At 42.9% G+C, this 27809-nt stretch overlaps 1 long non-coding RNA gene across 2 annotated transcripts; it reads right to left on the bottom strand.

Annotated features, from left to right (window-relative positions):
* Positions 1 to 2381: 2381 nt before the first annotated feature.
* On the bottom strand, positions 2382 to 27809 carry LOC110368763. Of its 2 annotated transcripts, none has more exons than XR_002428384.2 (3): positions 26861 to 27809; positions 26658 to 26757; positions 2382 to 2486 (listed from the first exon to the last, which is right to left on the bottom strand). It is a non-coding gene; the product is annotated as an uncharacterized LOC110368763 (long non-coding RNA). The 2 variants fall into 2 exon arrangements; XR_002428383.2 differs by lacking the exon at positions 2382 to 2486 and adding an exon at positions 18978 to 19322.

Genomic DNA, 27809 nt, shown 5'->3' with positions numbered 1-27809 from the left:
GTCACCACTGGGGCACATTTTACAAAGACAATGTTGTAAATGGGTGTTCAGGTGGAGCGTTGTGTGCATCGTATCTTTGAGATATCATCTCTGACAGGATCCGTCATGATTTTTCTTTCTCAGAGGAGGGCAGCCCTTTAAGCAGCACACCTCTACAAGTCGCACACAGATGAGGAGATAAGAGCTGAGGATGGGAGCAGCTCGTCTGCCAGTTTCTCTGTGCATCACTTCAGCGTTGCTTTTTCTGCTGACTGGAGCTGTGTTTTCCCGCTGACCTCACAGGTGTGGCTCGCTGTGTGTTTACCGCATAATGTCGAATATAAGCAAAATAGGAGCCCTTCCGACCTGCCTTCCCTCTAGATTTCACTGTCTGTGAACGCAATCACTCCCTGCCCCAATCTGGGTTCATCTGACTGCTTTGTTGTCGAGGAACAGAACGTTCACGTTCACAATCCAAGCCCAAAAAAAATGCATGATGCAAAGACTTCCCCGCTGAGCCATTCAGCCCCTGATTCACACGTGTGCACGTTCTACTTTCGTTTGATTGAATTTTCTCGCAAATCTCATTAAGCTTCCAGTGCACACGCGCTCGGAAATTATGCGTGTGTGGATGTAAATAACACGAGCGTGATGCAATTATTGCAGCCTTGGCGAATTCCAACCATTTCCTGCTGGGATGTGACCTGCAAAAGAGCACATTGTAACAATGCAAGTTGTTACAGCTTTTAGTCTTGTTGAAACACAGAAACAAAAGATTTTTTTTGATGGGAGGTTTGATAAATATGTATGAAGTCAAGGAGTCAAAGTTGATTTTCCTTAAAAGAGTACTTCATCTGACTAAACAGGCATGGCACTCAGGTCTGGGTTATACTTATCTAGTTATACCAAGGTTTCACAAACTTGCATAGTCAAAACCTCCGTCCTATTCTTTTTGCAGCTGTACAAAGCATGGAGTAATACTTCACTTCCCTTACTCTATACTATACATAGCACTTCTGAGTACAAGTAGAATCCACCATTAGCAAATCCCACTGCACCCAGAACACCCAGTTAAGTAGAATTAAGTTGCTTTTCTGTTTTAAATTAAATGAGTTAGATCATGTTATGCTCTTGTTTTAAATTTTGTATAAATACAGGGAAACACAAGAGGGTTATGTTAGGACGCCCGATCACCTCCTAACTTCAAAGATTCATTCAATTTCGGTAAATGTCTATAATTGATCGGCTTGTCATTACAAATCCAAGTTGTTTTTGTGAAATAGCAGGAATGCCTGAGAGCAACACTCTTTTTTTTCAACATTACAAACCGGTAAATATTGTTGAAAGGCGTCTGAGCATTAACGATGACTCCAACAGACACACTGCTGCTGCAACAGATGAAGATTAAACTGACCACGTTCCTCTGAAACGTAATTGGAGCAATGAAGAGCTGGGACATTTTGAGGAGTTTCAAAAGCCATAAAGGCTTCCTGACATGGACGAGCACATTTTGTTCCTAATGACATTATTCTCCCCAACGACGCCTGCAGTGCAGGTGGAGGTTCTGTATCAGGCGCGGCACAGCGACAGCACAAATTGTCCTCTTGTTGCAGATGTTGCTCTGCAAAATGACTTTGGGAGGGGGGCGGGGGGGGGGGGGGCAGTTTAAACTGGTGTACTATTGCTCTGCAGTGTGCCACGAGTGCCAGCGAGCCACTACATCATATGAAGGAGAACAGGTGGCTCTCGACAAGCTGCACAATATGTTGAGCCGACCCCGGTGACTCCAGCTGTAATAACTGCCAAAGAAATGACAGAGTGAACAAAGAGGCAATCCCCCGGGATGGCGATAACATCTTACTTTGGAAGTGCATTACACAAAAGGTGTGGGGTAGGGAGGAAAATTGCAAATATCTTACTACAGTTAATTGCCGATTGTCGCCGCGAGATGCTGATTGCTTCGTAGCAGCTTAACCCGATCAAGGCTACCAAACACGATGGACTGACAAGCTACATTTTGGGGGATTTTTGCTGCTTCAATTTATATTTGGGATGCAAGTTCTAAAGCCAAGATGTTAGTTATTGGAAATGCCTGTAAAACCTGGATGTTTTTGTTCAGTTCAAGTACTCAAGACAATGAATCAAGGGAGTTCACCAAGAGAGACTTTATCTTTATGGCAGAGAGAATTCAGATTTTTAGTGCATAAGTTGAGCTCAGATGCTGAAAGACATCGTTAAAAAGGGAGTTAAAGTGGAGTGGAATGACTAACAGAGTTGGTTGGTTAGTGGCTGATGATGCAAGCAGACAGAAACAGACTTAACAGATAAGTAGATGAGTCAGGCAGGGATGCCGAACCAGACCTCAGAAGGTGAAGCAGGCAGTGGTAGATCAGAACCAGAGATGAAATCAGGAGAGGACCAGAACAGGTGATGCAGACTGATGAACCACCAGAATGGGCTGAGCAAGCAGTTGGAAATCACGGGGAACTTTGTGCAGCACGCAGGCACTGGAAGCACATATCAGAGAGCTGAACATGAACAGGGAAATAGAGTCCAGTTGGCAGAGCACACAAGAACTGGTAGAACCATGGTGGCAGCGCACAGGAGGCTAGACAAAATGTTCTGGCAGTGAGCTTCAATGAAATAAAATGAAATTTGGAAAATTTATTGTGAATTTTCTCTGATCCACCCAAAGTCAAAACAATGCATAAATACTTAAATATATACACTACCAGTCAAAGTTTTGGAGTCACTTTTGTCATTCAATGGCTTTAATTTATTTTTATGACTTTCTACATTGCAGATACATAGTGAAGACATCAAAATGACTCGAAAGTATATAAATCAGTTGCTCTGATGCTGCTACTCCAACAAATGATGGCATAGGAGATCCCACACTCCACAACAGACTTATAGAAGATCTGCGGCATCTTGCAGCAAACCCGGAAGGACGATAAGCAAACTGCAGGGGTACTGATAGCTGCTTCTTTGCTTATTCAGGTGGGTAAATATGAGTCTTTCTAGGTCTAGGACCAGTATGATGTGGGATGCCAGGGCAGCAGGTCTAAAGTCATTGAGGACAGATGGGTGAGTTTTCTTTGGTACTGGAACAATGCAGGGTGTCTTCCACAACAATGAAACCTTCTCCTGGGTCGGTCTAAGGTTGAAGAGGTGCTGTAGAATCCCTGAGAACTGTTCTGCAAAGGCCTTCAGTACTCTCGGGTAGACACCATCTGGACCTCGAGTCTTATTCCGGTTCAGTCTCCCCAGCTGCCTCTTCGCTTGACTTCACGAAACAGAAGAGTGGAAAGTTGAGGCAAAGGGAGAAACACCATCTTCTGCTGAGAACAAACACGCAGAAGTAGAAGGGCCCATGGCCGCGTCGGAAGATAAAACATCTAAGGTGTGACAGGGAACTTTATTGTCAACTGATTGGCTGTGGAGAGGAGAGAAGGAACCTCTTAAGGAATGTATGCAGCTCATTGGTTCTGTCCAGACTTCCATCTATCTGATTCTCCTTCTGCTTGAAGCCTGTGATCTTCTTCATCCCTGACCACACATCTCTTGTACTGTCCTGCTGGAGCTTCCTCTCCAGCTTCTTGCCTTCTCTTAGCTAGACTTTAAGTTTCTTCTCTATACTCCATAATTCCTTGTCTCCCTTCCTCATGGCTCTTTTTTCTCATTCAGCAGTTCCTTCAGGTCACTGGTGATGCAGGGTTTGCTGTTGGGGAAGCCTCTCATCGTTCTGGTGGGGATGGCGTTGTCCACATAGAGGTTTATATAGTCAGTCACAGGTTCAGCCATGGCATTGATGTCCTCTCTATGCGGTTGGCCCAGTGAATCCCAGTCTGTTGCCTCAAAACAACCCTTAAGGGCTTCTTCGGCTTTCCTGTGACCCGTTGGAGTAACCAGTTGTGTCCAAGATTCAACCTGTTGATTCCTTAGCATGATGGCTCTGCCACCGCTGTGCTTCACGATTGGCCCAGTACTTACAGGTTTGAGAGCCCTTACTTTTACAGCTAAAAAAGAATCTCCCTGTTATCATAGCCACTTCACTTCATCTTAGTCTCCTCTGAGCATAAAATATTTCTCCAGAAGGTTGGCAGAGAGGGCAACTGATATTTTCGGTCATGCTTGAAGGCTTTTATTCTTGAGTAGTTATTGTTTCTTGAACGTCACCTTCTAAGTTCATGTATAACTGGCTTTACTGTGGAAAAGGCAACAACTAATATATAAATTCAGCTTAGTTTCATTTTCCCAGCCGTTTTTTTGAACTGTAAAGGAACCTTTCTGCAGACTAGCTCAGCTTCAGTGTAAAAAAAAACCCTTAATAGGCCCAGTCTGAGCCCTGCCTCTGTTACAATGAATCCGACTAGAGACTCCAGGGGAATGAATGGCTGCTGCCTGCTTCTCTCTCACATGGCCCACTGCCAGAGCTTTAATTTAAGCTCCAGGCCTTCTACTGGGAGAGCGCGAGAGTAGAGGAAGTTTACCCCAGGCAAAAAGTGCGGTGGATGGGGCTGCTGGTGGTGGTGGTGGTGGTGAGGAGGGGTGGGGGGGATGCCGGGCCCTGTTCCCCTGAGTGGAATGAAGGCTGTTAAGCTCATCAATGGGGATGAGTCATCTGAGGCAGTCAGCCGCTTCATTCCTCCTGGCCTGGCTGCCTGAAGTGGAGGAAAGTTAAAATGTTCTGTTTTTACCCTCGCTCTCTGGTGTTAGGAAGCCAGCCATCCACTACTGAGGCACAACAAAGACCGAAGAACAGTTTGCATGTGCCTTTTCGCTGTTGGATGGTTGTTTTCATGTGTGTTTAAAAACCTTTTATTGAAAAAAAAAAATGTTCCACATCCCTCTGATTGCCAAAGGTCAGATGCTTTTAGGCAGACAGCAGTAGGCTGATGGTGGTTGGCTGAACATGCATCTGATTCCATTTGGGCTGGTTTCAGTTTCAAATCCTCCCACCTTCCTGTCTCATAATCACTCCTACAGACTTTTTTTCGTATCAATTTGTGTCCCAACCAACAGCTCCGACTGACAACCAGCAATCGTGACGCCTTAACAATTTTAAACTGTGGTCTCGGGCGGATGTTTGTTGTCCACATGGTTTTCCATGATTGCTTTAAAATGGCCAGCTGCAACATGAACTCCTTCACACTGTCGTGCTCTGTCCTTCGCACAGAATGCCCCGCCGTTTTTTTTTTTTCTCAGCTCCACAAACTGCTGTGCACATGGGTGGCGACTGCTCTCTAAATGCTATCTTTAAAATTCTGCGGCGAGCACGTTACCATGACTGCTAGTCGACTGCCAGAAGTCGTATGATAGCGCTGAAATGAAGCCGAGCGTGACAAGGAAGCACAAAGCATTCATTCTCATCAAGGCATCCTGCTTATCAAACCACTGCTACCACAAACACATCTCAGTGTTGCTACAGGTCATTATGCCCTCTGCGTACCTGCTCATCTGTGTGTGTGTGTGTGTGTGTGTGTGCTTGCTAAATCTTGTTGGTGCAACATGAACGTTAAAAGCCACCATTATCTCTCTGGAAATTGTGTGACTGTTAACCAGTGTCATGTTGACATGTCAACCCTATCATGTTTACAATCTGCACAGACAGAAGTTCTTGGACTAAGCTGGACATGATATGAGCAATGAAAGGTGAGAACAGGAACAATCTGTAAAGATGCATAACAAGCAAGACATAAAAAAAAGCTCCCTCCACGCTGCTATTTGCAGCATATGTGACTGCCTATAACCTATAAGCACCCCGCCGAAACCCACGTCAACACTGAACTCTTAAAGATTGCCTGTATGCCTGTACGTACAGTAGAAATTACAGACCGAGTTTGAGTTTGCCTCCGTTCAGGCACAGAAATGAACACACAGGAAGCCCCTGTTGTGACTCACTGCCACAATAATTTAGGTTCTGAATAGCAAAGGACCGCTCATGACTCACAGTTTCCATTGTAGCTCCCGCTCTCCCATAGCAGCTGTACATCCGTGTGTGTGTGTGTGTGTGTGTGTGCATGCGTACAGGTGTGTGAGAACGTCTTTGCCTGTACAGCATGTTTATTGCTTTATAATGAGAGTGCACACGCGCCGAGGCTTTACCCATGAAGGTGGCTGACACCCCCAGCCTTTCTTTCAGTTTCCCCGTTCTAGCAAGTGTCTTTGCACGCTTTGTTTGTATGCAAGGCCTTGTTTTAGTGTCTTGCAGAAATAGCCATACCCCCTTGAACATTTCCACCTTTCAAGCCTCAGCGTATTTACGTGATCCAAGTGAAACCAAGCAGTGAATAGGTGTTAAATAGAAAGACAGGTTTTTCGATTCCTGTTTAGCCCGTGCGGCCTGCCCCACACTCTTCAGGGATGTATTTGAGGAGAATTTTCAAACAGTTTTAGGTTTTTGAAATACTATGCCAAGCTTTGAACATCTCACCGAGGACTTCTCAATCCTTCATCCACAAATTGAGAGTACGGCACAACAGCAAAGCCATAAAGACGTGGCCATACATCAACAATGAAAGGCCAGGCAATAACAACATTAATCAGCGGAACAGAAAGGGGTGCATAGATTGGGGCGCAGCGGCGAAGCAGGGGTGGCGCGTGCAGCCCATATGCAGAGGCTTTAGCTCTTGATGCAGCCGTCTTGGGTTCAATTCTGGCTTGTGGCCAGATGTTTTTCCCCTCTCTCACAGCACCCCTTCCTGTCAGCCTAGTTTGATTAAAACACCACTTGTGCCACAAAAATGACTAAAAAAAATAGGGGTTCATGGAAACTCGGTAGGAGCTGCAGAGATCTAACCTAGCCAAATGAAATTCACTCCGCCTAACTCCACTCATCCATCTGGAACAGATCCATAGGAATGGCGTTTCAGAAGGCCGGGCCTTATCAAAAATCCTTGCATATGATTGGATAAGCCACTTGTCTGTCATCTTTATCGACGTACTATTTCAACCACTCACACCGAAGCTAACCCGTGACGCTGATGAGAGCGACGCAGGAAAAAAACAAAACAGAACAGCCGACATCTTAGATATAGCAACAGTGGAATCAGCGCAGTGTCGGTAAATGATCAATGTCGTCTGTGCCATGTTCAGTGACAACAGTAGGATTTTTTAACTTACCATTTATACGTGACGTGAACCTCATCGACTATGATCCCCACTAAGTTCTTCAGGTACACCTCTGAAGCAAGCATGCCCCGCCATTTCTCGCTGAGCCACGACTCGGGACTTCCAAATACCAGTTGGCAACGTCCGTCGAGGACGTCGTTTTCGTTTATTCCTCCCAGCTGCATACCTGTAACACCCAATTTTCCAGCCTCTCTGATCTGATCCTCTATGAGAGCAATCAGCGGGGACACGATGATAACGATGGGGTGCTGCACTAGTCCCATTTCCTTAACTACCAGAGGAGCCATTTGGTAGATCAAGATCTTGCCAAATCCGGTCGGGAGAAGGGCGAAAACATCGTTTCCACCAACAAAAGCCTTCAGAGCCGTTCTCTGATGTTCTTTTAATGAAACAATATTAGGTAGATTGGACAACACGGAAGAAATAGCAGCATCAATGCTAACGCTTGCTTCCTCGATGCAAGCCGCCATTGCTGTCTGAATCAAAACAGTCTCACGTCATGGTCGCTTCTCCACTACGTCTTTGATTGGCTGGACAATAAAATTGGTTGAAGAAATCACTCTCTATGGAGGAGGTCCCAGATGGATGTGAGTGGAGCTAGGCGGAGCAAAGCGGAACGAAAGTCATCTGGCTCGTCAGGTTAGCAGGGATCCGCACCTTTAATCAGTTAATGGGTCAACTATTACTTGTCCACTCCACAAACCTGGTCTTTGTGGAAGAATAGCAAAGCGAAAGCCATTGTAGGGGGAAAAAAGTAATAAGTAGGCATATCTTAAGTTTGTCGCAAACCCTATTGACGGACCCAGCAAAGACGGGAAAGAAAGTCATCTAGTCTCATGAAATGGATGTAAATTTTTCGTCGACATAAAAACGCTTCGTGTAGAGAGGAAAGCCAACACTGCACGTCATCAAGAATAGACCGTGGCCATGGTAAAACACGGTGGTGGCAGCATCATGCTGCGGGGAAAATATCCTCAGGCAGGGACCGGGGAGATTGTTACGGGTGACTGAACACAGGACAATCCGAAAAAGAAAAGAATTGCAAAACAATTAAGACTGGCACTGAAGTTCACCTTCAAGCAGGACAAATCCCCTAGCTAGCTAGCTCTGGCTGTATATTTACAGCCAGAGATATCTATCTATCTATCTATCTATCTATCTATCTATCTATCTATCTATCTATCTATCTATCTATCTATCTATCTATCTATCTATCTATCTATCTATCTAATATGATGTGTTTGAGCTATTTCTCAAAAGCTACTTTGTGTTGGTTGAAATTGGCTGAAATTACAATAAATTGCAGTTGGTTGTTTATAATCAAGTTTGGTTATAATGTGACAAAATGTAGAAAAACAAATGGCTGGCTCTGGATAATTTTGCAAGGCTCTGTAGGTCCCACTAGAAAGGAAATTGGTAATGGCTACTGGAAGAGGACAGCACAAGCATAGCGGCGGAGAGCAACACCAGAGTTAGGAGCGCTTTCAAAGGAGAATAATGTCTACAGCCTGGCGTATCTTCATTTTTCTATTATTAGACCCATCATGTGGCACACTGCAACTATCTCAGCATTAGGTGAACTCTCAGCTGTGACTGCACAGCAAGCAACTTCAAAGTTTAGCCAGGCCTTAGCTGAGAGTCGTTGGCCAAGACTTCAAACGTACCATCACTGTAACTTTGCGGCGCTGTAGATGAAAAGCACGGGATGCTGTTTTCCGCCATGCCTAATACCTGCAGAAAGCCTCTTCAATCAAGACTTTGATATGGAGCCGGAAGCCAAAATAAGGGACATTCATCGTGGCGTGTCTCTGAAAAAACGTCGCAGGTGTTTTCGCCAAACGGAGAGGACTTTTATCATCGGTCAGAAACACTCGGAATCTGAGCATGGTGTGCACTCGCTGGTGAAATACTGAAGAAGCCATGATGTCTACACGATTCACGTGTATGTTTCTTAGAGACATTTAAACCATAGAACAATGTCGCACAGCTGTGGGAAAATAAGGAATACAAAGCATCAGAATGTTTGGTTGCCTTTTTTGGGATGTCGCTCCCTTTCAAGTCTGCATGGAGCTTTTGGCCTGCTGTTGTGGACTTCTGCACCACGTGGCCTTCTGCTCACAAGGTCACGTGGAAATCCTTACTGGAAGACAGGAAACACCGGTCTGTGGTGTCTCACACGCCTCACATGTCTCTCAAAAGATGAGATGTGCAAGGGCTCATTCATAATGCATTAATGGACAGGGCCACGGGAAAGCCTTCCTCTCATGGGGTGTGTGGGGGGGGGGAGTATTGGAGCGCTTGCATTCATCATAGCTGGATGCAAACTGGCTGCAGACTGATCTATAAAGTAGCGGGGGTGATCAATGATTTTGTGTTCCATTAGGAAAAAAAGTGCAAATTTAGCTCGAGGAAATCACCAAAGTTGCGGTTTGTAATTACAGTCAGCTCTGCGGAACTTTTGAAAACACGTGGGTAGCACCCACCCCCCCACTTTTTTTTTTTTTCTTCCTCCTAACACACATTTCTGATGCAAACTTTTGTCAGTTTTTGCTTCAGCCAGCAGCCCTGCAGCACGCCGCCTCTCCGACGTTAGGTTCTCTTGTTGTGGCTATCGTCAGAGCGTGATGCAAGGCAGAACGGTGAGTGAGAAACATGCAGCTGGTGGCTCTGCTTTGCCCAGGGGAGAAGGGCCTCACCTTGATTTGTTTTTTTTTTTTTTTTTTTTTTTTGCTGATGAGGGCTGACTGCTCTTGAAGCATGCAAATACACGAGGAGCGTTTCACAAAAAAAGTTACCAATGAAGAGATTGACTTGAATCGATGAGAGCGATGACGCCACGTGACATTAGGAAGGAAACATGCATGAGTGTATTCTGTTTGCGCAAGAATGTGCAACAAATTACAGCCACACTGCTAAAGAGTCAGAGTGCAGATGTTTTAAAGATCACCCTGGGGCTTCAAGCTCATCTTCCAACTGTGAGGATGAGATGAATGCATTCATATAGAGCCTTCTTCCGTCTAAATCAGTTGCCCTGTGGCTTTAATGCCTGCATTTTTGTTGCTTCTTCTTTGGATTGATTTTGCCAACTCAGACAGGTCCAGGGAGGAGAGGGAGAAAAAAAAAAAACAAAAAAAAACGGCACAAGCGCAAAAAAGGTTAAACGGATTTAGTAACTCAGCCAAACGGATGCTCGGACTGTAGGAGTGGATGAGCTCGAGTGGTTGAACCTATTTGTGAGCGAGGTGGGCGCAGAGCTGGATGTGGTTACTGAGCGCAAAATGAACACGATGGCCTCCTCCCACCAGAACGCATCCTGGCGTTTAACAGCATCCTCTGTTTTGTTTTGTTTTTTTCCCCCCCTCGAGCAATTATCATCAGAACCACCCTGCTTCCTGCCATCGGTCAATGAGGCTGCTTTGCGAGGGGTCATACTCCGGTGCATGCCGAGATATATATGGCTTTAAAGGGGAAGTCCGGTCAACGAGGAAAAATCAGAGGATCATTAGCTATAACTAAGACTAATATGTTTGTGGTTGTTTAATGAATTTAGTGTTAATCAATAAGAAAATAAAAGCATAAATTGTCGTCTGGATCACTGTGTATGGGGCCGCCTGACATCACATCCTGTGACGTGGATAAGCGGAGCGGCAAAAGCATTTCTCCGCGCTTTCCAAGCAAAGTCAATAGGAGCCGTTCTACACAGCTGCGATCATCAACAATTTTTTCGGATTTCCAGAGGTCTTCACCATTGAAATTCGCGAGAGCTATTGCTGAAGCAACAATGCTCACGTGCATGGCCATTGGATGTAACAATACATCGGGTAAAAGTGGAAAACACCGTTTTTTCACATTTCCGATTCATCCACCTTGGGCTGTTTTGCTGGATTACCACCATAAAGAGAGAGGATTTGCCATCAAACTTCTGGCCAGAGAGAAAACACGTCGTCTGTAGCCAACATTTAGAAGAAGATTGTGTTCAAGATGACATGAGAGCGAGGATTTTTCGGTACGTTTTTCTTTTTCATAAGGTAGAATTTGCTGGAAAAATGTGTTTACCCGACCGTAGCGGCGGAGGGATACGACACAATTAGAAAGAGTGCTCACTTTGGCGAATCCCACTTATTCTATACGACTTTGGTCTTATTTTTTTCTAAAGTCGCTTGTAACTTTCATGAGTTGTGGGTTGCAGGGTTTTTTTGGGCTTGTTTCTGAAAGTGAAGTCGATTGTTTGGGGTCTAAACTAAGTGACGATGAAATATCCCTCCGCCTCATAACGTGCTGCAGCTCATCCTGACAGCAGAGAGTAAACTCAGAATGAGTCGATCTGCTCGTATTTTTTGCAGTTCATGGTAGCAATAACTGATGATAACTGGTAAAAGTAGATTAGGCGGTGCAGATCACCATTCTGAGCAGAGATTGGGTCTAAAGATGAGTTTTATACTCATCTTATAACAATGCAGAACCCAACCCATAAACCGTACTTTAATGCTTATTTGTTGTCTTTTTATGTCTCTAAAACGTAAAATTAGTATTAATTTAAATTTAAATGCTTACTGCCATGTCTATCTTTGTTTAAGGGGTTAAAAAAATTATTTCGGCATGAAAACGGTTATTTATTTACAAGGGGACAGATAGGGCATTGGGACTTGCTCTACAGCTGATCCCACAGTGACGTCACAAACTGGGAGGAGGCAGTACTTTTCTTCACCAAGATGGCGGCCCCCATAAAAGGACCTTCAAATGAAAATTACTCTTAATTAAAAAAGCTTATTATTTGTTGAACAGTATGTAATAATTGTATATTTAAAGTACTTTCAGCAGTTTGAATTCTGATTTTGACCGGACTTCTCCTTTAAAACGGTAGTTTAAACATCAGTGTCAAATTCATGTTTTCAAGCTGCCGAATTTGAAAATGTAGGTAGAAACGCCGGTCATTTAAGTGTTGAGACAGCAGCTCCTAGGGGGAACATTTTCAAAACACCCCAGACTCATTGGCAATCGGCCGTGCATCTTAAAAGTATTCATACCCCTTGAAATTTTTCGAATTTTTGGCACAACAACAGCAAGCACCCATGCCTTTAATTTAATTGACCTACATAAAGTGCTGCACAATTGTCAAGTAGCAATAGTTTTTCACGACAAAAAAAAATTGCCGTGACCACCGCTGCGTTTCTTTTTTCACTTTCAGTCTCCAGTCTCTTGCAGCTCCTGAAAGGTTTTCCTCCAGCATTGCCTTGTGTTTAGCTTCATCTGTCTTCCCAAACACCCCGACGAGTTCCCCTATCCCTGCTGAAGAAAAGCATCTCCTAAGCATGTCGCGGCCACTGCCATGTTTCACAGCTGGGAGGGCCTAGTTCGTGGTGGTGAGCAGGGTTTTCCACTCAGGCCACAAAGTGCTATTCTCTCATCTTCTGAGCAGAGCAACTGCTGCCACAGCTTTGCAATGTCCTGTACATGGGACAAAGTGTGTTCATATTGAAACTAAATTAAACCCATAATTGTGCGACTTCTGAGAACCAGCTGGTTGTGATGACTTTTTGTTTAAGGGCATCAAAGGGAAAAGGGCCCAAAAACACATTAGGTTCTAATATGGTTGAAAATCCTAGTGAAATCTACCGAAATTGTGCCAGTAATATGACAAAATATGAAAAGGTGAAAAGGGTGTAAATACTTTTGCAAGGCGCTGTAATGTATGCTTTACAACAGATGATATGATGTCTGTGTGTTGTTGTGTTTTTTTTTACATGAAATAAGGAATTTTGTTGAAATGCACAACTGCACGCGAGGTCACTGTGTGTGTGTGTGTGTGTGTGTGTGCGTGCGTGTGTGACTCAGCAGACCTAGTTTAGTAAATAAATAGATGTGGGTTTCGCAGACTGAAAGTACGAGGCTGTAGCTGCGGACCTCGGACCTGCTGTGCAGCAGAAATTAGAGGTTAAATGAAAGCCATGCTTATGCATCGTAACCAGATGGATGAGGTGAACCTGCTCATCTCTGACCTTAACAACGCCGTGCTGTTCAAAAAAAAAAAAATAAAGGGTGAAACCAAAGTTTTTCTATGTGTAGTTCCACTGGAAAGACAATGGTGGTTTCAAGGTAAGCTTTGCAGGTTCAGCGGATTCAATCTGAGCAAACTCATAAACATGTTGCGCTGTGGGGGGGGGGGGGTGACGCTTCAATAAAAAGCTAATTTGCTGTGACTGCGAAAATTTATTGAATTTCAACCTTTGATCTGCTTTGCATCTTTCCTGCTAATTACAACAGGGGGAGGAAATGCCTCCTCTGCATATTTGAGTGAGCAAAAAATGAAAAGAGCAAGAAAGTGAAGGAGGGAGACAAAGTTGGGGGGAATAACGGCCTCTGTGAGGTTGTTCTCGTGGGTTCTACCCAACCTTAATATCTTCCTTCAAGGTCTGAGGTTTCAGATTCCATTTGGGTCGGCCCGGATGGACTGATTAATCCCTTTTTAATCAGGATGCCTTGGTCTACGATTCACCCCGTCTCCTGAAACACCGCAGCGACACAGGTTCCAATTTACTGTATCTTCTCTCACATTTTCTCCTTTCAGTATCCACAAAAAGCTTGGCTATGTACCTAATAATGCTGAAGTTGGTGTCTGATTCTAGAGAGCAAAGTTAAAGGGGAAAATAACAGCTTCTAAAGAGTCTGGACTGTATTTTGCCATCTCTAGTTTAAAATCTAAAATATTAAGACAGGTTACACTTGACCAGACAATATCTAAAACACGAGCGGAGATTAATTAAACATTATGTGTGGTTGGGAAAACACAATTAAAGGATTTTTGTGTCATGTTGGTTTGTTTGAGAACCACTTGCAGGCAACAATTAGGTACACCAAAGACCAGTTTGGACAATTGATACAAACGAATGAATGATTCTTCCAGGTTCCCAAGAGAGATTCAGGATGACACTGAGCAGGAGGGGTGATTCTTATTATTACTGGGGTATGGTTCAGATACGAACCTTCAGAGTGAGGAGGCAGAGCACTGGGATCTAGGAACAGAGCTGGAACTTGGGAGCCGGTTTCCTGGAGAGGATTCAACACGAGGAAAACATGGAACATGAAAGAATGCAGGAACGAAGAATGCAGCATGTAGGATAAGCTCCTCCTTCGCTGATGAGCTCCAGCTGTAAAGACATACCTGCCGGTTACACCCTGCAATCAGAGGAGGTACACACACCCTGATATACGCGAGTGTGTGCGTGGACGCATCGGGCAAAAGAGGCCCTGAAACATTTGTCAGCAATACCACAGTTCCAAGAATGACCCCAAGAGAGTCAATTCCATTTAAAATGGTTTTCAACTTTACGTTACCTTCCGTGAAAGAAGCAGGCCCTTTCGAGCTCACCCTTTCAAAAAATTGTTTGCCTTAGGAGTTTCAAACAAATGCATTCTTCACAATTTTGGAAGAAAATCATCTTCTCTCTCTCTGCTGGGAGCGTTGTCTGTTGCCATCAGGACATCTTGAGTCACTGACAATATTGGTAAAACCTGAATTTTTTTTTCTTACAGGCCTTTACTTGCAGTGGATCACAGATTCCTCTGTAAGTGGTTGAGAAATCTAAAAGACGAACAATCAGTTTTCAGCAGGTCAAGGACAAGATCTGCGTCGCGGTTTAACAGACAACAGCCTCTGTGTGTGTGATTCACGAAAAAGTCATTATATTAAAATTAGGATGATTAAAGATGCTCTTCCTCATCACTGCCATCTTAACAGCCTTGCCTTCCTTGGAGATGAGTGACTGTTTTGCATACGGCCAGCACGTTGCGCTTGCAGGCCACATTATTGTCACCTTGCTGAATTGCATTAGAGAATCCAGCAAGAGGGTTGCAAAAAAAAAGGAGAGGAAGAAGGCGCATGTCGCAGCCAAAGCTGAAATGAAGATGTCATCACTGAAGGGGGTTGATTTTATCCTGCCGTTCGGTTAATTAGCGTTCAGACATCGACAAGCTTGTGTCTTAAAGCTAAACCTAATGGGTACAGTTTACAGTTTCATCACCGCAGTGAGAATCACAGCGCTCTGAAGCCTAAAGCCAAACCTCACGCTGTTTTTTTTTTCCCTCCAAGCTGATGGAAAGAGGAACTTGCTGCTCAAGCCAAATTTTAACAGATTTTTAATGTGCTTTGAAAACAAGCCGAGAGGAGAAAGTTAAGCGTGTGGACGTTTCCTTTTCCTCATTCCTCTGAAGACATGTAGGATGTTGGCCTATTTTTTTATTTTACAATTTTTTTTTTGCAATATTACGCGTTAATTTGAATGGAAATCCAGACTTTTAGCAACACACCGTGTAGTTGAGGAGGCTGTCTGTAGCCCAGATCAGTAAGAAAGACTGAATATTGTGAATAGCAAAAAGAAACATTGACACTATATAAATAAAATTGAATTGAATTGAAGGTACATATCTAGCCGCTTATTTACATCTGATATGTGATTGTATTCATCAGAGAAAAAGCTGTGCGTCATTGCAACTTGAAGGAAAATCACACATTTCTATTGTTGTGTGTTCAACAAATGAAAATCTAAAAAATGTCATTTTGTGTCAATTTTACAATTGTACAAAGTCTTCTAAAGCCGTCTGATTGGGTTTTCCCAAATTTGGCCATCAACTAATTTTTACACAATTTGGACAGGTTAACTAAAGAACCTGAGTAGCCTCATCCAAGGTTGTGAATGCAAAATTATTGCCCTTAACAGTGTTTTTTATGGCTATGTTGTTTCAGTATTCCAGAAGTTTAGAGCATAGTCTTTCAATAATTTTAAGATAACACTCATTTAACTGTCCGAGACATGGCATTAACATTAAGAAACATAGAGGCTTCCAAGAGCTACAATGCATTTCTGCTAATATTTAAATCGTGCTTGGTAGCGACTTATGTGCCATGGCACTTTACCTTTTATAATAAATCTTAAAGTTTGGTTCTAAATCACTGTGATAAAAGTGGCAGGGAGCACGGAGCCTGCTGCCAAGATGCTGAGAAAGAAACGCAGCTGCACGCAGAAAGGCACCTGTTCACCCACATGCTTGAGACGCAGCTTCAAACAGACTGTGAAATTCAGAGCAGCCCCAGCGTCTGACAAGGACAGGAGGAGGAGAGAGGGGACAGACTTCGAATTATTGGCAAAAAAGCACAACATGAGACAGACCGGCCAGAGAGAGAGGGAGAGACGAGCGACGAGGCCAAGACAGACGAAGTCACCGGCCCCAGCTGGAGTTATTGATGTTTAATTGACTTTGGGACATCTGCAAGCCTGTTTCTTCTTGTTAATTGCGGAGCTCTGGTTTAACTCACGCTTGCCGGCCAAGAAAATGAGGGAGGTGCGAGGTGGAGTTCGGAGCTGTGAACAAAAACTCGCAAACTCACCGCTTATCAATTGTTAGTAACAAGGTGCCTTTACAACTTCATCATATATCCAAAATGTACATTTATCGAGTATGAGAGGTACTATTGCAGACTGGAAACACATGAATGAAATACTGTGCATTGCGTTGCCGTTCTTGACGTTTTCTTTACATTTTGTAACATAGAAAACAGAACTTTCTATGCATTTTCTTGGGAATGTATGTGATGGACCTAACTCGGCACATACTCATGAAACTGAAAAGTACATGGTTCCAGAAATATAAACCTGGAAAGTGTGTACCCAGTCGCCTCCCTGAGTCAGTTCTTAGTGGAGGCAGCTTTCCCTGCAGCTATAGTTGGAGAGCCCTTTGGGGAGTGTCTCTAATAGTCTGTCTATTAACAGCAGTGTCCGAGTCTTGCCACAGATTCTCATTTACGTTTAGGGTGGACTTTGACTGGACCATTCCAACACATGAATAAGCTTTAATCTAAATCCTTCCATTGAAGGTTTGTTTGTTTGCTTGGGGCTGGGGTAAGGTGAACCTCCACCTTAGGCTCAAGTCTTTTGCAGCCTCTTTGGCACTGGCCACCATGTTTCATGGTCCGTCACACAAGTTCCCAGTAAAATATGCTGCAGTTTGTGGCTGTAATGAGATAAAATATGGAACAAGTTTAATTGGCACAGACACTTTCCCTAGCCACCGCAAAGCACGGATACCCAACTCGGAACTTTGCAAAGAGCCCCAAAACGGTGCGTCAAACTAAATGATGGAAATCTGAAGCCCACTGATCTTGCATGCACCTAGCGAAACGTGACAGGCATCCTGATTCGTCATACAGGAGCAGCGTGCATGCAAAGCGAGCATGCACACATTGGCGTGCAGACACACGCAGCTTGTTCAGACCCCGGAGGCCTGTTTTTGCCTTTCCTGTAATCCGAGCTTCCGCTCTCTGATGAATGATGTAACTGAATGCCTGTCATGAACCGAGCAGAAAGGCCAGGCAGCCCAGACACCCTGGAACGTGTGGGTGTGTGTCTGCGAATTGTTTATATCTCTTTGCATCGTCTACGCCGTCATTAATGGCTAACAGCAAGGAAAGTGCAAGACAGAAACAGAGAAGTCTATTTCTGCCGCAAACTTTTTGTTGTTTTTTTTTGCCTTGGTATTTTTTTCTGTGTGTGTGTGTGTGTGTGTGTGTGAATATGATCTTTAATTTGATCATCTTTCCCTGCAGATACTTTTACAAGGTCACCTAGACGTGGCAGAGGACCAAGACTCACAAAACTCTTGTAACACTAAATCTTTAGCTGGTTTATGGATCATAAAACCAAGTGGAGCTGCATGCACCTTGGGCTGGATCTCTGTGCACGGGTATCCTCAAGCAGCGAATGATAACCGGGTTGCCTTTGACCCTGTCTTGCCTTCTTGCTCCTCTCTTACATCAACACTTCCAAACCAGTATCTACCTAAAGTATCAAACAGGGAGGGAGATAAGCTTTCCAACACAGAGGCCAAGAGGTTTGAGCAACAACAACAAAAAAAAAAAAAACCCAGAGAGCAGTATAGCTGATTGATTATACTTTAAGTGCACGGCGTGTTTCATCATAGATGTTGTGCAAAAGAAGCACAGCTCGTTCTTTTATCCTGGTGGGGAAATAGGTCAGGGGTTTCTTTACTTTGTAACGCTGCGTCTGCAGCTAAAGGGGGCTGCCGTGTGTGTGTCTCCGGGCGCCCGCGTGGGTCCTTTGCCTCTTTTGCTCTCCACGTGACCCAGTTTGCCGATCGGGCCCGGCGTTCCTCTCTCCGACGAGGTTTCCATGCCAACGCAGCCGGTGGCAAGACAAAAAGATGAGGGCTCACTCGGTCGAGATCAAAAAGAAGCACTTTGTCTGTGTGTTGTCTCCGTTTGGTAGTATGCGCTCAAGCTAACCGGATACCTGTAGTTGTAAGCGAGGAGAGAAGGTTGCTTTCTGACCTTTCTTTGACTTAAAATGCCTTTTTCTTTTTTTTTTTTTTGTACAGAACCAGTCCTAGAGTTACATTTCTTCCAGTGGAACAATGCAGAAGTTGATCAACACTTTGAGCTATGAAGTATGCGTGATCCGAAATGTCCGTTAAAATAAAACAGAATAAAATGTTGGTTATTTTTCCAACATGGCCAACATGTAAACCAAAAAACATGTGACCAAACTCTGAAATGGAGCTTGCTAATTCACACCCAAGTGAAAGGTTTTCAGAATACATGAACAGCTATTTAAGCACCCTCACACACAAATTAGGTTTATTGCCAAAACGTACCAACTAGCAGCTGTTTGCAACAAACAATACGAAGAAGACCCAATTAAATAGCTCAGTACAGCTGATATTACAAATGGTTTATCCAAATAAAACACAACATGCTACATTGAATGACCAGAGTCTCAAAGTTGTTCAACACCATCATGACAAGCATCCTTTTTGCAGCTATGATCGTTACTCATAGCCAGAAAACAGCTTCTGACAGAAGTTCTTCCCACAGATAAACCACTGGTCGAAGGGGGTGAAAAGTTCCCGCTTTGAGTCATCGTTGGCTTCCTTCATCGTGTAGCTGTGAGCAAACTGGGGGGTGACTTTTTCTAGGTCAGTAGCGGTGTCTTCCTGGAGTTCACACATGGAGTCATTCAGCGTTTTAATATTTACCTTATACTGTGGAAACTGAAACCTCATTGGCAGCCGCCACCAAGTCTTCCACCAAGGCTTTTGCAGACAGTCGATGGGTTTCTAACCAGCAGCCTCTTCAAGAATCTGGTTGCAGCCCTTTGATAACTTCCTCTTTTTGCCATCTCCAAGTAGGGTGACCGGAGCTCAAAAAAAACATGAATGTGGGACAAGAATGCTAATGAGGGACAATGTGGGACACATTAGCAATACTATGATGACCACTTAATTTTTAATTTAGCACAAATCTCACATTGCATTAATTAATCCCTGCTTCACCTGTTTTGGCAACTTTAACAAAAAGCTCCCTGAGAATCACCTTTCACTGGTTTCATCCGGTTCTAAACAGTCTCTGTCTCTGTTGTGGCTACATTTTCTTCTTTTTTTTTATAATCATAAATATCCTTTAGCCGTTCTGTTTCATATTGCGAGCATCGTGCCCAGGTTGGTCATGACGGGGGACGCTCCTTCGTAGTTTGAAGGCTGATCTCTGCTTTCCTTACGCTTCGGAAAAACACCTGTCGAATATTTTTTTGGATTTTAAAGACTTTGACCCAGTCAAATGCGGGACAGGAGCGACAGTGACCAGCGTAACATTAGTGAAAAATCTGGAACAGTCTCACACACATCGGAACATCTGGTCACCATACCTGTAGGTGGTGCAGTCTCTGTTCTCTTCGCTTTAAGCCTCCCCAAGAACATTCAGGACCTCTGATATTTTTGTGCATCCTATTCTTTGTTCGTGCAAGACAATGTTCTCTTTTCCAAACTTTTTGGGACAATTCTCTTTTCACATTTCTACCATTTGAGGTGATATATCTCAAACACACATGATGCAGCTAATGAAGCTCTTGATTGGCTGGATCAGGGTTCGCCCAATCTGTGCTTTTTATAAAGAGTGCTGCTCTTTGTTGGGGTTCAAACAATTAAAGACTGCAGCAGTCACTGAAAGTAGGATTTAGTGTTGAAATAGGCTAAAACCTCTGTAATATCGTGTGATTTTGTGTAATTAACAAACACTTGAACATCTTTGAATTCAGCCAAAAACATAACTTGCAGACAGTGGGTGGTGAATAATTTCAGTTAAATATGTACACCTGTCTCCAAAGATCTGAATTAAAGTTATTTTTTACAGGTGTAAAATGTGCAAAGACATGGCATTCACCATTTGTTCAACATAGTCAATACTGGAACGTTTTTGTGACTTCAAATCTGACTTTAAATGTAATAAATGTATGTTTATCATTGTGACCCTAACTTAAACTACCATTCTACAACACCCTGCTGCTATGTAGCAGCCTTGTTGGGTTGTAAAAATCATGAAACAAAGGAAACAAGAAAGATATTGAATCAATGTTTACACGAGGAATTCGGTGAGTTCTAAAAGCTTACAGTTTCTGAGTTTGTGGCTGAAGAACAACTCATCTAAACTCTTTGTCACCTGCAGGACAACGTAGGTTTCTTCCGTAACTTTTCACCAGTTTGGAGCGCGCAGATTTAAAGGGTCTTTGACCTTAATGTATAATCTCTCTTCATCTGAAATCTGCAACCTGCAACTCCAGAGACACAAGTGGCTCTTAATAACTGGCTGAAAGTGATTAAGAACCAACTAATGATCCCAGATCTAGATATAATAACAATAAATGCAAGTTTGAGCAGTTTTTTCACTGAATATTTACATTGAATTTCCACAACAAAATGACTCTAAAAGGACCTGTAATATTTATTTACATTTTCTTTCTTAATGGAACTTCGACAAATGTCCACATCCTATAAAGGGGAATGTATTCTTCCTCATCTCTTTTAAACCTAAAATAAAAACAAATTTGTCGGAAGTTATTCAAAAATGATAAGTTGTCTTTTTCAAATGTCAGGTAAAACTGGTTTATTTAGCTGGACTCAGGGCAGAGATGGCTCGTGGGATTGTAAAGGTTGCAGAACCCTGCTATAGATCAACGAGTCCTGGATCCTCTCATGCCTTTTTCAGCTTTGAAAAAGGCATGAGATATCTGTTCATAGAACTCTGTTCTATGAACAGATATGGCCTTGAAGTACGGTTTAGTCTGTGTCTGGTAAATACTTTTGTTTTTGTTTTTGCTCATTGGGGAACACAGCTTTTGGATCATTATCTTGCTAAAAGACCCAATGCCGACCTATTCTTAGCTGTGCTGCAGAGCCCACTTGATTTTTGGTTCAAATAGCCTCCTGTTTCAAAAGGTTTTATGGTTCCATGCATACTGACAAGGTTCCCTTGCAGGTGAATCTTCTTCTGACCAAAGTACAAAGTTACAGTTGGAGTTTAAGTTGAATCTATCAAATTCCACACATTTAAGTGTGTGATATTAGGGCAAACTTTGCTTTTTGTCCCACTCAAACAATAGGTGGGCATGTAGATATTAAGGTTTTGTCAGAGTTTGGGGTGAAGGACCAAAGCGGCAGCAAGACGTCGGCAGGCGCGTACTGAAAATAATAGCATTTTAATGAAGCCAACTTAAGATATAGCGTGGGAACAGAGATCGAAAACAGCCGAGGAAAACAGACAACGCAACACAGGAGGAACTAAAACCTGGAACTTAAATAAAGCTGGGACTCAACAGAAAATGCTCAACACATGTGAGTGGGATTGACTAATTAGCACAACATCCAAGCATCATGATGGGTTGCTTATGGAGCCCCGATGACTTCAATATACCACTTTTTTCTGCTGTTACCTAATGATGAGCTTTGGATACCTCCCTTACCATTTACTGCCGTGTGTGGTGACACGATAAAGCTGGATCCCTACCCAGCCTTGTTGCCTGTGTCCAAGAGTTATGGGTATCACTGTCATGTCATGTCTACCTATTTAAAGTTTGGACCCATTTAAAAGAGTTAGATCCAAATTCAGTTTAAAATATCTGTTCCATTTATTTTCAAGTAAACTGCACAGTATATTGTGAAATAAAGCTACTCAAATACAAGAGGAATTGGTCCAAGTCTTACATATTAACGAGGGGAGCCGATAAGTGTGGAGGGCACTTCAGATCTTTGGTCCCTTTGAGCTCATTTACCAGAGATTGTACCTTGCTTCATCACTATCTGTGCATAGTAATTATTTTTCCAAATGAAGAATGAATATAGCTTTTTATACATTTCTTGGATATGTGGGGTTTTTTTAACACCAAAACGAAAGGAAAAAAAAGTATACAGTATTCATGGTCATGATTAGCTGTAATGAAAGATGTAGTTAAATAAAAGGAAAACAAAAATAAATGTACCTCCCAGGATAAAGACAAGAAAATTACTGATACAGAACTGGTGATCATGGTATTATCGTCTGAATTTGCTGCATTGTCATTGTCTCTGTGTGTAATTAAAAATAATTGTCAGTCACAATGGGTGCATTGTTTATTTAAATGCATGTATAGTTCAAGGGGTTTTGATTTTCCATTGTTTCAGTATGGATGCATACTAATCAGCCAGCCCCAAAATGAATGTTTGTCTCCTGAAGCAGTGCAGCTCGCTGGAAATTAATGGTCTCGTCTTATTTGGTGACACGCTGATATCATTCTTCCTTGATGAAAGCCGCATTCCAAGGTTGTACTTCCCAAAGGAGCAAAAACAAGCTCGGTCTCTGAAGCGATAAGCACAACTAAAGCCATGCCTTAACTTTAACAGCAGAGCGAGAATAACACTGAAAGTGGAACTATATTTAACAGCTCGCAGAAGGACTTAGTGGACGGATAATACAGCAGCTGTATTCGGCGATACTGTGGGAGAACTTTCCACTCTATTCATCAGCCGTGGAGCAAGGAGGAGAGCGGAGATGGAAGAGGGGAAACGAAGAAAATGTGACAATGAGACATTGATTAAAGGAAGGAAAGAAGGGGGATCTGTAAGAAATGTGAAGACAAGAAAGACAGATGAAAGTCGAGGAATAAAAATGGAGAGGCTGGGAACAATGTTTGAATTTTAAAAGACAAGAGTCTGATTCAAAATTTCAAAGAGATGTGATTAATCTACCAGCGCTGAAACCTCAGCTAAAACCAATTTGTGTGGCTGTATGTGACCCTTCCTTGAGCATATCAGTGTGTGTGTGTGTGTGTGTGTGTGTGTGTCTGTCTGTCAGGGTTCCTGTGAAGAAGACTGAGAATGAGCAAGTCCTGCTTTCACCTACAAGGAACCACACATCCATTCTCACTCACACTCTCTCACAAAGACACCGTATCATCGTTGGAGGGGAAGATTGATGATCTTGCTGTTGTCTATTGTAGATAACTGCCTCATCATCAGCCAAGCATCCCGCCCAGCTGATAAATCATCTTAATGTAGGGAGACAGTCTTTGACTGCTATAACCAGTCTACTTTTGGTTTCTGTGAGCTCTTTTGCTGAATGTCATTGTACTGATGAATGCAGAACGTCCATAGCTCGTCAAAAACCTTTAAAGGTGACTTATTATGCTGCCTTTTAAACATATAGGACAGGTCTAAGGGCAATACAACACATATTCATTGTATTTTTTTGCACAAAAATCATTCTCAGATAAGATTTCACCTCCCCATTTCATCTACTTTGAGATCCTTTCAAAATTTGCTGTCTTAGGGCTCTGTCACTTCTATGCAAATAAGCTGTAGCTAGTCCCCCCCCCTCCCCTCCAGTACATCTTTCACACTGAGTCAGAAGCAGAAGAACTGGAGCCTCCTGCACAACCAGCAAAGATGCAGTAATAGTTTCTGAATGGTAAGTAGCTTATTCCTACAGGGCTACCTTAGAGAGAGTACCAGAGCTAGGTTGAAAGCCACAAGTAAACTATCCTCTTATATCTTCTCACCTGCCTAGAAACATCTGTCTGTGAGCGTCGTGTTTCTATAAAGTGTTGGTTTGTGTAAGATACTTCTAGGAAGCTCCTGTTCCTTTACCTTTCATGGGGTCAACAGTAAGAACACTATTGTGGGTAGGAAAGGAGCTTCGGACTGCTGTGCTGACTTTGAAAAGCCTACAACTCTGACGTCATTATTCGACGGAAACGTACATGCTTGATTCAAATCAATCCGTGCCTACAGCTTTCCAAAAAAGAACTAAGAAACGTAAGTTAGACAAATGTGTTCTATGGCTGAACTCTCCATTACACAAACTGGGGCTCAATCCAAAGCGGATGTGCGTCAGCGGTCATCACGGCAAGTGCTGTTCGAATAGGGCAGTCAGTAAGGAAGAAGGTAGGAAAAGTAGCCTGTGAATAGTACTAGCATTACTGACTGACCTCGCATTGCTTTATTCCACCGTATACGTGCATATACATCATGTTACATAAAGGATTGTGGGATTCCTTATGGCTCCTTAGCGCCAGTAAGGTACATCACAAGCTCACAAGTGCTAAAGGAACTCTGATAGGAAGCATGCAGACTCCTTTTCCTGCCTCCTTCCTTGCTGACTGCACTTTTCAGACAGCGCTTATAACGAACGGCGACACATTCAGCAAATTCAGATGATACTGCTTTAGCTAAAGAGTCCTTACGAATTAGACCATTTCGGATGCAGCCTTACAAAAAGTAAGATGCTAATTTGGCTAGCGTCTTTATGGGAGTTTCAATGCAAATTACCATCATGCTAACCATTAGTCATCTGTGTAAACTAATGTCTACTCAACTTTTTAGAAACATCTGTCTGTGAGTGTAATGTTTTTGTGAAGTGTTAGCTTGTGTAGAGTACTTCTAGGAGGCATTTTGGTTGTTTTGGGTCAGAACAATCTGAGAAAAAATAACCATGCTAACTATGCTAGCTTCCCTGTGGGATTTTCAATCAAATTACCATCATGCTAACCTTTCATTGTCTGTCTTTTCAACTGTAGTTAAGTATAAGGGAATTATATGCAAATGTTTTGGCATGTATTAATGCCAATGTTGTGTATGTGATTTATTCCAATAACAATTATGACTTCAATGTCATGTCATGTAATTGGTGAGAGGCAGTGCCCGCTGATTGTGATGTAACAATCAGGATGTTTTTGAAACAGCTCATTTTCCAGACACCAACAAGGCATTTATTAATTGCCAAAAAACAGCTAGATGTTTGTTGGTTTTTCTTTGTGCTTGGACTGTTTCTAGAAGCAGTAGAGACCCAGGGTGGAAGTACAAAAACAAATAAAAAGTGAAAATTTCATAATTTCAAATGTTGCTGAAAGAATGTTTCTATGAAATGAAAGTTAGAGCTGTTGGTATTTCAGCTCAGCAATAACTAGTGAAATAATGATGTGGCTTAATATTGCTTATTAAAAGGACACTTTAAAGAAATTGCTTGGACTTTATGGAGTGATGTTAGTAGTTTCCTTATAATGGAAAGATGTCTCTTCTATTAAAATACTTTTCAATTATTATAAGTAGAAAGTACATACATATTCAAAGTGTGGAAAGGTGGACTCTGTTTCAGCCGACTTTAGCTATTTAAAACAACTCAAAACGTAAAAAGGTAATAAGAATAGGCTGCAATGGAACACTTCTCAGTAATTCATTCAAAAATCTTTATTGGAATAATAGCAATCAAACCCATCTTTTAATTGCTGACTACCTTTTTGCATGCTTCTGCTAGTATCAGAAACATGCAAACAAGCTTTGGAGATGGGCAACATAAACGTGTTGAAACCTTCACACAGGCACTAAAGGTTTTGAATAACACATTTCATGCACATTCGGTGGCACTGGAATAAAGGACACAGGTGTCAAACTCTAGTCCTCAAGAGCAGGTGCCCTGCAGCTTTTAGATGTCTCTCTGCTTCAGCACATCTGAATCAAATAATGTGGTCGTTAGCAGGCCACTGAGGAACCTGGCTACATGCTGAGGAGGTCATTCAGCCGTTTGATTCAGGCCTTTTGGACCTGGGACACATCTAAATGTTGCAGGACACCGGCCCTGAAAAACCAGACTTTGACACCCCTGCACTGGAATATTAATTTAGCCCCGATATCTTACACGCAATTATCTGATTGCATTAGTATTCAAGGCTCAAAACATATCTGACAAGAAAATAATGAGATCATTTATGTCACATTTGCATAAGAACTGCAGATGCTCGCAGCCATGTTGCATTTTTGCCATTTGTATTGTCTCAGCAAGCCGATAAAAGGTGGAGGGTGGGTGGATTAATGGAGGGAAGAATCCCCTGTGGCATTTCTCTGATACATGTATATGCCAACTCTCCACAAAATGAGGGGAGATAAACAAAAACAGCTCACAAGACAAAAAAAAAAAAAAAATGTTTAAATCAGACTTCAGACCCGGGAGTTCTATGACGGATGTGTTCAAACCTGAAGATTTCATCACGCCATGTGTCGGAAAACGCTTTCATACACATGAATTCACATTTGTTGTCCTGAATGTACACGCACAATGAATTGTTAATGCAAATATTACACACAGACACACACACACACACACACAGACACACATCCATTTATCCCCTTCCCTGAGTGTGATTTTTCTTTTTTTAAAAGGGTGAATCACCAACCTGCCTCTCCTCCTCGGGGTCTCCATCCGGATGACTCATCCCTCGTCAAACCGTGGCCTGTAGGAAAATCAGCACTCTCTCCTTCACACGTCCACTCAGCCTGCGATGAACACAAACATTTTTTTTTAGCAGACACGCTACAAGAAACATGCACACCCACACACAGGCAGATTTGCAGGGTATCCCTTTTTTTTTTTTTTTACTGTTTTCTTCCAGGGATGTCTCTACGGCAGTGGCGTGCAGTGTTGGGGAGGAAATCCCCCTGGCAGATAAACGGAGCCGTATGAGTGTGAGCGTGCATTAAGAAAAGGATCACATGCTCCACGCGATGAGTCATCCACGGGCTGCTTTGCCAGGGAGCGGCTGGCTGACTGGTTGGAAGCACTAAAGCAGGAAACTCATCAGCTATGCGCCGCCGAGCCCAGACTCCAGCGAGACGAATGCGAGGCTCTCCCACCTTCTTGTTAACTGATGTTTGATTTGCACTTGGCCAGAAAATAGCTGCCTGTTTTATGTTTCACGCTGCTCTGTTATGAGATCGGGCCCACACTTCGCAATCAAGGACTTTAACAGCCAGTTTCACATCTCATTAGTTCATTTAATGCACTGCGCGATGGATACAGATGGTCCTGAAAACAAGCCGTAACAATGTGGCAAATCTCCTGCGCGCGCGCCCGTGCCGCGTCCTTTCTCCGTTCTGTCGGGGAGGCAGGCTAATTTTGTCGTCGGGGTGCATAATTTGTTTGATTACTTAGACGTGTCACGGTGGGGGTTGTAGGGAAACCCAAGAGCAGACCGAAACATAAATGACTTGGATAAAGATGAAACACGAAACAAAGCAAGGAATTGTGCTGTTTATTATGGGGTGGGGGAGGAACAATGAAGAAAATGCGCATATGTCATGATCATCACTGCGGCTATGATTTCTCCTGTTGAGTCCTAATCCCTCTCCCTTAATAAACAGGGATCAGTCATGCAAAAAAAAAAAAAAAAATCTAAACAAAGAGTTAAAGGCCTATGGCGAGTTTCTGCTACAATTCAGCAGATGGATTTCTTTAATTCTCCTTGCAAATGACCTGCTATTAAATTCAGGTTTTTTTTGCTTTCCTATTAGTAGTGTGACTGAAGACATAGAAAAGCCCTCACTGTGGT

The sequence above is a fragment of the Fundulus heteroclitus genome, chromosome 15 (assembly GCF_011125445.2).
Source record: "Fundulus heteroclitus isolate FHET01 chromosome 15, MU-UCD_Fhet_4.1, whole genome shotgun sequence".
Taxonomy (NCBI): domain Eukaryota; kingdom Metazoa; phylum Chordata; class Actinopteri; order Cyprinodontiformes; family Fundulidae; genus Fundulus; species Fundulus heteroclitus.
This window is presented reverse-complemented; position numbering and strand designations above follow the sequence as displayed.